Source organism: Elephantulus edwardii, unplaced genomic scaffold (genome assembly GCF_000299155.1).
Source record: "Elephantulus edwardii isolate Elephantulus edwardi_28Jun2011 unplaced genomic scaffold, EleEdw1.0 scaffold00030, whole genome shotgun sequence".
NCBI classification, from domain to species: domain Eukaryota; kingdom Metazoa; phylum Chordata; class Mammalia; order Macroscelidea; family Macroscelididae; genus Elephantulus; species Elephantulus edwardii.
In genome coordinates this window covers 11280509-11292727 of record NW_006399780.1, presented here as the reverse complement: position 1 = coordinate 11292727, position 12219 = coordinate 11280509, and positions in this window count along the sequence as shown.

Below are 12219 nucleotides of genomic sequence, written 5' to 3'. Positions count from 1 at the left end.
ATTTGTGGGTAGTGACCAAAATAGCCACAACTACAAGACATGCACCAGAGGGAATACAAACAGCACAATGAAAGTTGGTGAGCAGACTCATCATTCATTACAACTTAACTGTCTTGAGTCAGAACCTTTCAAGCCATCAAAACCCAGGAGTAACGGAAAGCACATCCACTTTTCTGGTGCCTAGAGCTGTGCTTCTTCTGCTAACATATCCTACCAGAAAAACAAACCTGGCCTCTCCTGTTAATTTCCTGAAGCAATCAGAAAACACATGTCACCTCATTTTCATCTTCCTCCCCAGGACCCCCCAAACAAAAACGGTCCTTTGAACTGAAGATTAACTGCCTCCTCCTTTCTCTGAATCCCTAAGAGACTGTGGGGGCTGCAAGACCCCCATGTTCTAGCGTGTGTTCCACCAGGTCAAGAGGGGACAGGCTGACACCATACAATGCTCAAGAAACCCCCTCCCACTGCCTCTGCTTGCTCTGGGCCAGAACAGCCTTCAAAGCTGTCAGTCAGACCCTTCCAGAACTTTAAAGAACCCTCAGGAGGGAAGAAAGGATTTGTTTGCTTTTTAGGCTCTTCTCATTAATTTGACTTACAGCAGAGGCCTCACACTCAGGCTCCAGGAGGAACCAAGGGATAAAGTTTAACTACAGCTGAGCACAGAGGGGAGGCCTGCACTCTGACACACCTGCAGCAAATTGCCAGGGCTCCCACAGTTTTCTCTAGAAGCCTCGCCCCTTCCTGACAGTAAACAGGATTTAACAAAGGGTCTGGGGCAGGAGTTACCTGACCTTTGAGCCTGGGAGAAAGATAATCCTTTATTTATTTATTTGTGGAGACTATAATGAGGCTGACCTCTCCTGAAACAACTCTCAACTCTACTCCTGGTGGTGGACCAATATAATCAAGGAGCCTCCGGCGATTGCTGGGAGAGGCTCTGGTGCAGAAACTCCTGAAGGAAGGGCAGCAGTGAGCCAGCTTTGTACCAGCGGCTCAGGATCAAAGGCCTGAGCTTAAATGCAGTCAACTGGGGGGAAGGGAGTGGTGATTATCATTGAACTCCAGCCACTATTTGAACAAGAAAATTCTTCTAATCAACACATAGTGAGATGTCATACCCATTTTTCATTTGGCAAAGAGAGAATCCTTATCCACCGCCCAGCAGGATGTTGCTTTTGTATTCTCAGGGCACTAAGAGAAGGCCTTGCTTTCCAGAAGAGAATAAAGGCAGTTTGTTTTATTTTGCTTTTGGTGTATACATTGATTGTTTAGTGGTAAATCACTAAGCAAACCTAAGGCATTGCCAGCAAGTCAAGTCCCTTTTAGCTCTGGTAGCCTTGTGATAAGAAGCTGTGCTGCAATCCCAAAGGCGTGTGGTTCAAATCAACGAGCTACTCTGAGAGAGAAAGATGGGCAATCCCTTCCTAAACTGCCTCTGAAAATGGGCCAGAGAGTTAGCTATGGGTCTGTTTCAATTTGACGGTACACAACAGGCACACACACACAAATCTATACAGGAGGAGAATGCTCACCTTTCTCCCTTGGAGTTGCTAGTGAATTTGAACTGTGGACCTTTCCATTAGCAGCCTAACATGTTAAACACCATGCCACCAGAGCTTCTTAATTCAGGAAGAGGCCTGAAATATTGAAATATCCAAGTACCATAGACAGTCGGTAAATGAATGATTTCTTCTTGTTAAAACCCACTACCAAATGGATTCTGACTGACAGCGATCCTACAGGGCAGAATAAAACTGCCCCATAGGCTTTTCAAGGTGAAAATCTTCTGGAAGCAAGCTGCCACATGTTTCTCTTGTAGAGCAGCTGGTGGATAGGAATCAATAATCTCTCAGTAAGCCGCCCACTGCTTAATCCATATTATTTATTATCAGTTTCTAAGAAGCCATAATATTCTATTTCTTTCCAATGCCTTATGGGCAAACCTTTTCAAAGATCTTAAAACAGTAAGGACATAAAAAAAATAAACAAGCAAAAAACCAAACAAAACTCTAAACAGGTTGAGTGCATGCCTGCTCCCCAAACCTTGAGCTCCCACTGAAACCTGTTCCGACATGCAGTGACTAAGGACTTCCTGCAGAGTATAGCTGGTTTTATCACTGGGTTAGACCTTCCTGGCTGGCACCAACGATCTGAATACAATAAAAGAATTTTCTAACCACATCCAGTTATCAAAAACCTTGTCCAGGACAACAACATAATTAAAAAGTTCGGAGAAACCAACTGGCAAGTATAGTATTATTAAGCTGGTGTATCACAACTCATAAAGGAAATGAAAAGGGCTTCAGGGTGCACAGGGACTTCAAGTCATTAATAAAACAAAAAAAATGTTCGAAGATTTTTCTATTTTCATGCATTAATGTTAATAACACCAGGCGTCCTGATGGCTTCACAGGCTAATCATTGGGCTGCTAACCAAAAGGCTGGCAGTTTGAACTCATCAGTCGCTCTGTAGGGGTAAAAAATGAAGCAATCTCCTATGAAGATTTACCGCCTTGGAAACAGAATTTACCCTTTGAACAATGAGTTTGGGGTTTTCTAGTAAACAATGACAATGCCCTGATGGTCTGTGACACAGCCTGTACCTGCTAGTAGAAGGCCAAGTTTTCTTGCTTGAGCTCTGTCTGGTGCCTGAATCTACATTCTTGTTGTGGAAATCAGTCACAGACCTGGGACCAGGCACCCGGAAGGCAGTCTGGTCACCAGACTGGAAGGACAGTCCAAGTACTACATAGTCAGCAGCCACAACTACTAATAGTCAACACATATGAAGTCATTAAAATTCTATTAACTTTATTATGAAATCTACTTAAAATCATTTCCATGAATGTGAGGAAATTCACATTTAGTTTCTTACGAATTAACTTTCTCCCTTTACTCCCCAATGGTCCTTTTGATCTTAAGCAGATGTAAACAGAACAATGAATTAATTCATTCAAATGACCTACGTATGTATATTAAAGGGGGGAAACTCAACAAAAAACCTGCACACTTCATTAAATCCCTGTTTTATCCAGCGATGTTCTGTTTGAACCTAACTTCAGCCACTGGGAACATCTTTTTCTTTTTCTAGCCTAGGTTCAAAGTAAGGAACTTAAGTCCCTTTAATTAACTGTACTACCATGCATGTTCCCATCTCTGACGTGACCTTTTTGGGCAGCTGCAAATTTAAAAACAAATATACCAAATCCTCTTACAAAGACAGTGGAGAAGGATACATACAACACCAGATACAGATTCAAGGAGGATGAGAACCTAAGAAGATACTTTGAACATCCTCAAAGTTTCCCATCTGGCCCTTGCATTTGTCCAGGGCCTCTTCACAACCCTGGTGGCCACCTCCTGAGAGGAGCACATTCTGAGGCAGAATGAGGTCATGGCCAGGTATGTGACACAAAGACAAGTGGGGCTGTCTCTGCAGCTCACACAGGATTACCACAAGGCTCCTTTTGCCTGCCTTAAGAGAGCTTAAGGTGTTTGTTTTCAAATCTGTAGCTGACTTGGAATGAAACAAGGGTCAAAGCACTGAGTTTCTAATTCATCACGGGTGTTGATAATAAATATGAAAAGACTCTCCCCCTCTCTTTAGTATCTTTTAAGTACCTTTCCCAAATTTTAATATCTATTCATAGCATTTTCGTGGGCAGGCCGGAAAAAATACCCTGCAGCACAACAAAACACTGCTGGGCCCATTCGCTCTGGCATAAACTCATTATCACACCAGGAGTCGATAATGTGTGTAGTCCTAATTGTTAGGATTGGATACCTCATTCATGCGTCTGAGACAATGTGCTTTTTATAAATTCTCCATGGCCAGATCCTACCCAATGTATTGACTAATTACTTACCAATTACATGTGTCCCTCAGTTCTGAATGCTTTGCTAACAAAAACAACAAATATCTCCAATCATATTTAACAACAATTATGAAAAGAAATGGGAATTTCATGTTTCTCTGAGATGTGCAGCAGGTCTAAAAATTCAGGGTTGGATGGTTTAGCTCTGTTGTCTTGATATTACTAGTAAATGTATGTTTACAAAGGGATGAACTGTAATTCTGAAAGCCCCAGTTGCTATGTTTACAAGAAAGCTCCACTTAGTCCTTGATTTCAGGTCCCTTATCCTCATAAAATTCTGTTTTATAAATGGATCACAGGAGTTTGGGGAACTTCACACATGGGGATTCAACTTAAAGACAGAGGGGGAAAAATATATGCTTCCTCCTTATCTTTTTTAGAAATCCTGTAAGGTAATGAATGCCAGTCATTTCTGTCTAATAAGACTCTTAGCTCCATTCATTAACAAAATATTTATTAAGCATCTTCTGAGAAAGTACCAAATGTGCTAAAACACCAGGGTCACAATAACCTTATGTCTATTCTTACAGAACTTACGGTGAAGCAGAAGGAACTTTGGTGGCATAGCACATTACACAATGTGCTACTAACTAAAAGGTTGGTGGTTCAGAAGCCACTGGCTCATTTCTGGGAGAAAGAATAGGCTCGTTACATAAAGATTATGGCCTCAAAAACTCAGTGGAGGGTGCCTACACCTTGGCATTCACTTGACAACAGTGGCTTTTGAGTTCAGCAAAAATGAGAGAAAAGCCAACATTCCATTCTTGTTATGTGCCATTGAGTTCGTACCTACTCATAGCTGAAACTTTAGTAGGTCTTGAAAGGCTCTAAATCACACAGGAGGAGATTGATAATCTTTATCCCACAGAAAAGATCGTAAATTTGAACCACATGTGTTTGGGTTAGCCAAAAAATCCTTATTCACTAGGCCACCAGTTGTTGTTAGGTGCCTATGAACAACAGGTCTGAACTCTGTCCTCTCCTGTGCCATTCTCACAATCTCTGACACACTTGAGTGCATTGCTGCAGTCTGTGTCAAAGCATCTCATTGTGCATCTTCCTCTGATTGGCTGACCCTCCACATTTCCAAACATGATGTTTCTCTCCAAGGAAAAGCCTCTCCTGCCCCAAGTATGTGAGATGAACCTTCATCATCTTTGCCTCCAAGGAACACTCTAGCTGCACCTTCTCCAAGACATATTTGTTTGTTCTTTGGGTAGTCTATGTGATATTTAGTATTCTTCTCCTACACTACAGCTCAAAGGCATCAGTTTTTCTTATTTTCATCCTTATTCATTGTTCAGCTTTCAGATTCATAGAAAATGATTGAAAAGACCATGGCCTGAATCAAGTACATCTTTGTTCTCATACTGACGTCATTGTTCCTCAATAATTTGGAGAGGTTCCTAACTTTCAACTTTGCAACCTGTTTCCTGATCTCCTGCCTGCTGGCACTATAGGTGTTGTTATTTGTGGATCTAAGTAAGATGAAGTCATTGACAGTTTCAATCTTTTCTCTATCTATCATGATGTTGTCTATAGGTCCAGTGGTGAAAATTTTTGTTTTCTTGACATTGAGACGTAATCCATATGGAAGGCTATTCTTTGAAGCAGCAGTGCTTCAAGTCCTCCTCACTTTCAGAAAGCAAGGATGTGTCATCTGTACAATGTAGGTTATTGATGAGTCTTCCTTTGATCCTGATGCCATATTCTTCTTCATAGAGTCCAGCTCTTTGAATGATTTGTTCAGCATACAGACTGAATAGGTATGGAGAAGGATACACAACCCTGATGCACACCTTTCCTAATTTTAAACCATGCAGTATTCCTTTGCTCTGTTCACACAACAGCCTCTTGGTCTAGGCATAGATTTCTTATGAGCACAATGAAGGGTTCTAAGATTGCCATTCTTCTCAATGTTAGCCATAATTTGTTATGATCCATACAGTCATATGTCTTTGTATAGTCACTATAACTTAAATAGACATTCTTCTGGTATTCTTTCAGCCAGGATCTAACATCTGCAATGATATATCTGGTGCCACAGCCTCTTCTAAATCCAGCTCCCTATAATGTAGAAGTAAGTGTAATAGTAGTGTAACAGTAGTAGGTAGATAATATTAGGGGGAGTGTCTAGGTAGTTCAAATGGCTAACAATGACCAAACCATTGGAAGATGACATCTACTAAAAGCACTTCGGTAGAAAGATGTGACAGTCTACTAAAAAAAAAAATATCAGCCACAGTAATAATAATGAAGCAGTCATACCCTGACAGGTAGGGAGTGGCCAGGAAGTGAACTTGACTGCATGAGTGCTGCATGAGAAGCATTGCCAGATTGGATCAAGTATGGTCAGAAAGACTGAAAATGGATGGGGCTAAAAGATAAGTAGAAAAGTAAAGAAAATAAGCTGAAACCAAATACAAAAAGCACATGATATTCCAAGGACTTCAGGCTTCATCCTGTATGCACTTTGCAGGGGGGAGGTGGGGTGGAGGTGGGGGACAGGGATGTAAAGCATCTTAAGAATGAGAGAATGCCACATGATCAAATTTAGGGTTTAGAAAGATGGCTCTGCTGAGATGCAGCATGTATGGGGTGGGTGAACAGGCAAGGATGGAAGGGGATTAGCTGTAAAAGAAATTCTTAATGCAAAATGTTCCCTGTTTTTAACGGCGCAAGGCTTCCCTTATATTTTTTTTCCAGTAAAGAATATGATAAACACTAAAAACTGAAACCCAAGAAACACTTCACCCTCCAGAAACTGTAAATGTCACTGTCTCCATCAGGATAGAGAATCTGGACAAGCACAGGAAGCAGAAGCACATATTTTCAAACTACTTAAATAGCACATGCCCAAGGGCATGTTGTAGAAAAGCCAGCATTTTCAGCAGCAGGTAACAGATACAGATTTCTCTTCAGGAGACAGAAACCAAATAATCAGAATCTTAATGCCGGAATCTTAGTGCCAAATATACTGCTTAATACCAAATGCTATCATGTGCACTGTCTTTGTATTTAAGGCAAGTCTATGGCTTAAAATCTTGAATTTATACAACATAATGTGAGTAGTATATCTGATCTTTTATTAAGTAATTGACCTGTTACCCTTTTTATATTTTTAAAATCACACATTGATGTTTTATTCTCTACCTTGTTACTAATTTTAAAATATCCTACCTTTCCTTTTATTTCTTTAGGTTTTAATTTTTGGTAGAATGGGGAAATCTCTCAAAGTTGGACCATGCATTCAAGTACAGGCCAGTAGCTGATAGAGTGTAAATAGACTTGAACTGTGTTTTTAGATATTTATATATTAAGAATCCAGAAATAGCCTTTTTAACTAAGAAAGGGACCCAGTTTAGTCTCACCTTTTCATCTCCAGTGCTGTAGATCATATGATCATCTGATTAAAAATGACCCATACCAATCCATCTCATTTTGCCAATACTTAATATGTCAATATTTATGCTTTCCATTTCTGTCTTAATAATGTCCAGTTTTCCCATATTCATATTTCTCATCATGGAGAGGGACATTATGCTTGGAAGAGTAGAGGGACAGCACAAGAGAGGAAGAATCCAGATGAGATGGATTGATACAGTAACTGGGGCAATGAGGGTAAGTGTGTCAAAGTCAGTGAGACTGGCTCAGGACAGGGCAGGCTTCAGAGCTGCTGTACACAGGGTCGCTATGAGCTGCAAGTGACTTGACTACATATAACAACAACGTATACTAAGGGAGCTCTGGTGGCCTAGTGGTAAGACCCTGCACTGCAATCTCAGCTGCTTTGAGAGAGAAGGATAGATAGGTAGTCTTCACCCATGTGAGTAACTGCCTCTGAAAACAAGTTGGAGGATCAGCTATGGGTTGGTTCTGACTCGATGGTACTCAACAACAACAACAATATACAATTGATTTATTTCTTTAAATGCAACTTAGAATTTCTTTTTGAGGGGAAAAAAATACCCCCAAGTCTATGGATCAATTCCTGTTCAATATGCTACTTGCTTAAAGCCTCAAACGCATCACTGTCAGCTTGGCACTGACTCATACCTGACCCTCCAGCAGGTTTTCAGAAGCTGTTAATCACATAGGAGGAGACCACCCATCCATCTCTCACAGAGGGGCTAGTGGATTTGAACTATGTACCTTTGGGTTGGCAGTAAAACTTAGCCAATCAGCCACCAAAGATCCTTTTGTTGTTGGTAGATGTTAGCAAGTAGATTATGAATCCTAGTAACCTGTGAACAACAGATTTGAACATTGCCCTATCATTCACCATCTTAATCTCTTGATATGCTTGAACCCATTGTTAGAGTCACTGTTAAGGAAATTTTATATGTGCATATACACAGAGCTGACAAGAATACTGTCACATGAAGTAAATGTAGTACTGTAGACTTAAAAAAAAAGTAAAGAAAGTGATGATCTGTAAACTTTAGATCTGTTTTATTCAATAAAGTCATTCACCCAAGGAATTAGATGTTCAATAAGTACTTGAGGCTGTGAATTTCTTCTGGTGAAGTTTCTTCTCTCTTATTCCAGCATCACACGTAATAGAGTCTATTACTTACTCAGTCACTGTTTCTTTTTGTACTCAAGAAGCTGTCAGCATCAAATGAAGGAAATCACACTTCAAAGTCCACTACTGAACATTATGGGGACAGTTTCCTTATTTCCAAAAAAATCTTTATTAGTAACTACACAGGACAAATAGGAGGTGTTTAAATATCTGATCTCATTCATTAATCTTTGTTTCATTTCCAAAATAGCAAATAATGTCACACAAATGCAAAGGCCCTTGCCCTTTAATGCTATGCTATACCTATCTCTCACCACGTACACAAATTGAATTTCTTCTTGAGAGAACAGATCATTTGAGTTCATAGGAAATGCATGTCCTGGGAAGCAAATAAATTTATCTGTATATGCTGTTCAGTTCAGCAAGGTATTACTTCAGAGAACGGCCTTCCTCCCAAGGTATTACTGAGTCCTTGTCTGTGTTAAGTATGGATGCTGGAGACACGACCCACCTGGCACCTGGATATGCGTTGTATAAAATGAATAGGTTGGATTGGGAACGTCAAGGCTGCTGCTTGTATACCACATGAACACATCAATCCCCAGAACAAATGTTTTAGCCATTGTACAGTAGGATCACATTATGTATTTCTGTTTCATAATTTATCAGTCATTGTATATGATAAACTCAACTTTTTCCATTCCTTTTAGGGTAAGGTGAGTTTAGTTTTATAATTGAAGCATACTTGTTGTTGTTGTTGTTATGTTCTGTCAAGTCACTTGCGACTCATAGCGACCCTATGCACAAGAGCCCTAAACGCTGCTCTATCCTGTGCCAACCTCGCCATCTCCGACAAACTCACTCCCACCACCCCAATCACAGAATTGATCCATCTCATCGAGGGGCTTCCTCGCCTGCGCTGTCCCTCCACTCTCCCAAACATGATGTCCTTCTCCAAGGACCAGTCCCTCCTTGCAACATGCCCAAATTATATCAGACGAAGCTTCAGAATCCTTGCCACCAAGGAGCAGTCCGGCTTCACCCTCTCCAGGACAAACCTGTTTGTTCTCCTAGCACATGCTTATCATATATCTTATTATGCTGACACAGGTCCATATTATATTGAGTTCTATGTACCACTGTGGCGTTAAGGGTTTATTGTCCAAAATGGCTTCTCTATACATTACCTTACTTTGCCATGTGGATGGGCAGAAATATGTGAATCAGGTGTGTTAGTCTTTCCACAATGGGATTGGCTAGTCTCACCAATCTACAAGGAGATTGGCTAGTCTCACATTTAAATGGAATGAATTTAGCAGCAGAATTGGAGAAATCTTTCCACAAACGAAGAAGCAGCAAGAGAATATAATGCATCCTTCAGGACCAGAGATTTTTATTTTAGCCACAATAAGACTTATAGGAGCAAGAGCCATAGCAGTCACAGCAGAGAACCCGAAAGCTGACATCCTCGGGATTGCCACACCACAGAACCAGAGCTAAGAGCCTTTTTTGCCCAAGTCTTTTGAAGGGCAGTAGTTGGGAGAACCAATTTTGGTTGGACAGATAACTTTTTAATATTGTCCTAAAGCAGTGAGGCTCAAGGCTGAGGCATTTGTAAGTACATTTTGGAAGCTGGTCTGACTACTAATTTGAATTATAGGCTTTGGAATTTCCTAAAATGGTTCTGTGTGGTCTGTGTGCTATCCCATTGGATTTTGAACCAAGTAAAGCAGTAAGATTGATGTTGGGATGAGTAGAAAGAGGTATGGGTGTGTGGCAGACATATCTGACCTCATAGGAATTGGTTTTGTGTTGCTGATATTGTTGAGAGGGACAGTTCCCTTTTGTGAAGTTGATAAGAAGTCAGATATGGTCATTCCCATGCAGCCATTGCTCTTTTTAAAACCATTTAAACATCATGGGTCCAATATTCCTTTAACAACCACAGACAAATAGTTTTTCTTTTATTTATTATTTATTTATTTATTTCTGTTTTTTACATTTTATACTATGCTTACCATGCTGTCAAAGACGTCTTTAAAACACTAAAGAGCAAGGATATCATTTAAAGACGAAGGTGTGCCTGATGCAAGCCATGGTATTTTCAATTGCTTCATGAGCATGTCAAAGTTGAGCAGTGAACAAAGAAGACTTAAAAAGAGTTGATGCCTTTGAACTGCAATGTTGGTGAAGAATACCAAATATACAATGGACTGCCAAAAGGACAAACAAATTTGTCTTGGAAGACATACAGCCCAATTGTTCTTTAATGACACAGATGGTGAGACCTAGTCTCACATAATTTGGACATGTTCTCAGGAAGTTCCATTCCTTAAAAAAAAGACTATCAGATTTTATATTAGAGGGTCAGCAAAGGAGAGAAAGATGCTCAAAGAGGTGGACGGACACACAGATTGCAACAATGGGTTTAAGCATAACAGAGACTGTAGGATAGTGCACGACTGGCAAGGTTCCCATATATTCTACAGTCACTGTGTGCCTGAGTTTACTGCACCTAATGACAGTAACAATCACGCTTACTAGTTATAAAACAATACTAGAAAAATCCAAACTCAAGTGTGAAAAAAGTAAGGACCATGTGGGGACAGCTATATCTGACCTCTACAACCCCACAATGGGATCTGTCCCTGTTGACAGAACCCACAACACAAACCAATTCCCATGACGTCAGACATGTCCGTTCTCCCCTACTCCAACACCTCTTTCTACTCATTCCAACATCAATTCTGCTGCTCTACTGGTTCTGAAATCCACCACCATAGATCACAGACCACATAGAACCACATCAATTATGTCAAAAGGTTATAATTCAAGATTGCAGCAGACACAATCTCTCAGCCAGAACAGCCTCAAAAATTTGCTCACAGGGACCTCCGCCCCATGACTTTAGGCATGTGCTGCAAGCCCCTAGTTCTTCCACTTATAGCTCTCCCCCCAACCCTGAGTCCTGAAAAACAAAAACAAAAACAAAACAAAAAAAACAACTTAGGCAAAGGCTCTTAGCTCTGGTTCCAAGGGGTAGCAGTCCCTAGGTCAACTCTATTTCATGCCAGGTCTCTAGTTCTCTGCTGCTGGCTAATATGGTTGCTGCTCCCATAGGCCCTGGTTGGGCTAGTGAAAGAACCTCTGGCCATGAGGGGCGTGCTGCATCCTCCTGCTTCTTCTTTGCCAATGGTGAGATTTTCAAATTCTGAACCTGGATTTGCTAAATTTAATGATACGACCAGCTAATCCCCTGTGGCTAGGTTAATACACCATATTTGCATATTCTTGTCCATCCACATAGCATAGTCAAAGTCAGTGGCTAGGGAAGCCATTCTGAACAACAAATTCTTAATACCACAGCAACAAAAATAACAATATTCTTTCTGTATATGTATTAAACAGTGATAAGCAGGGGTATTACTGAGGTAAGGTTATAATAGAAGATATTTTAGTACTTTGTCATTAGAAGTAATATGTGACAAAGATAAAAATGTTCATGTTTATCTTGTGAAAGCTGTCACACATTATTTTAAAGTTACATCTTATCAAACACCGTATAGACGCTTCAATGATTTAGATCCTCCCAGAAGAGCTGTGGGTGAGCATTAACATTACTGGTAAGTATATTCATTATCTCTTGGACACAAGAGCCTAATATTTGGTCCTAAAAGCCTTCTGAGGTTCCAACTCTTCTCACTATTTCTTAGTTGTTGGAATTGACAGAAAACCTCATAAGTAGTTCCTTACTTCACTTCTGTCTTGCATGCGGACTTCTGAGCTGTAAAATAACCCAGTGGTAGATGGAATTTG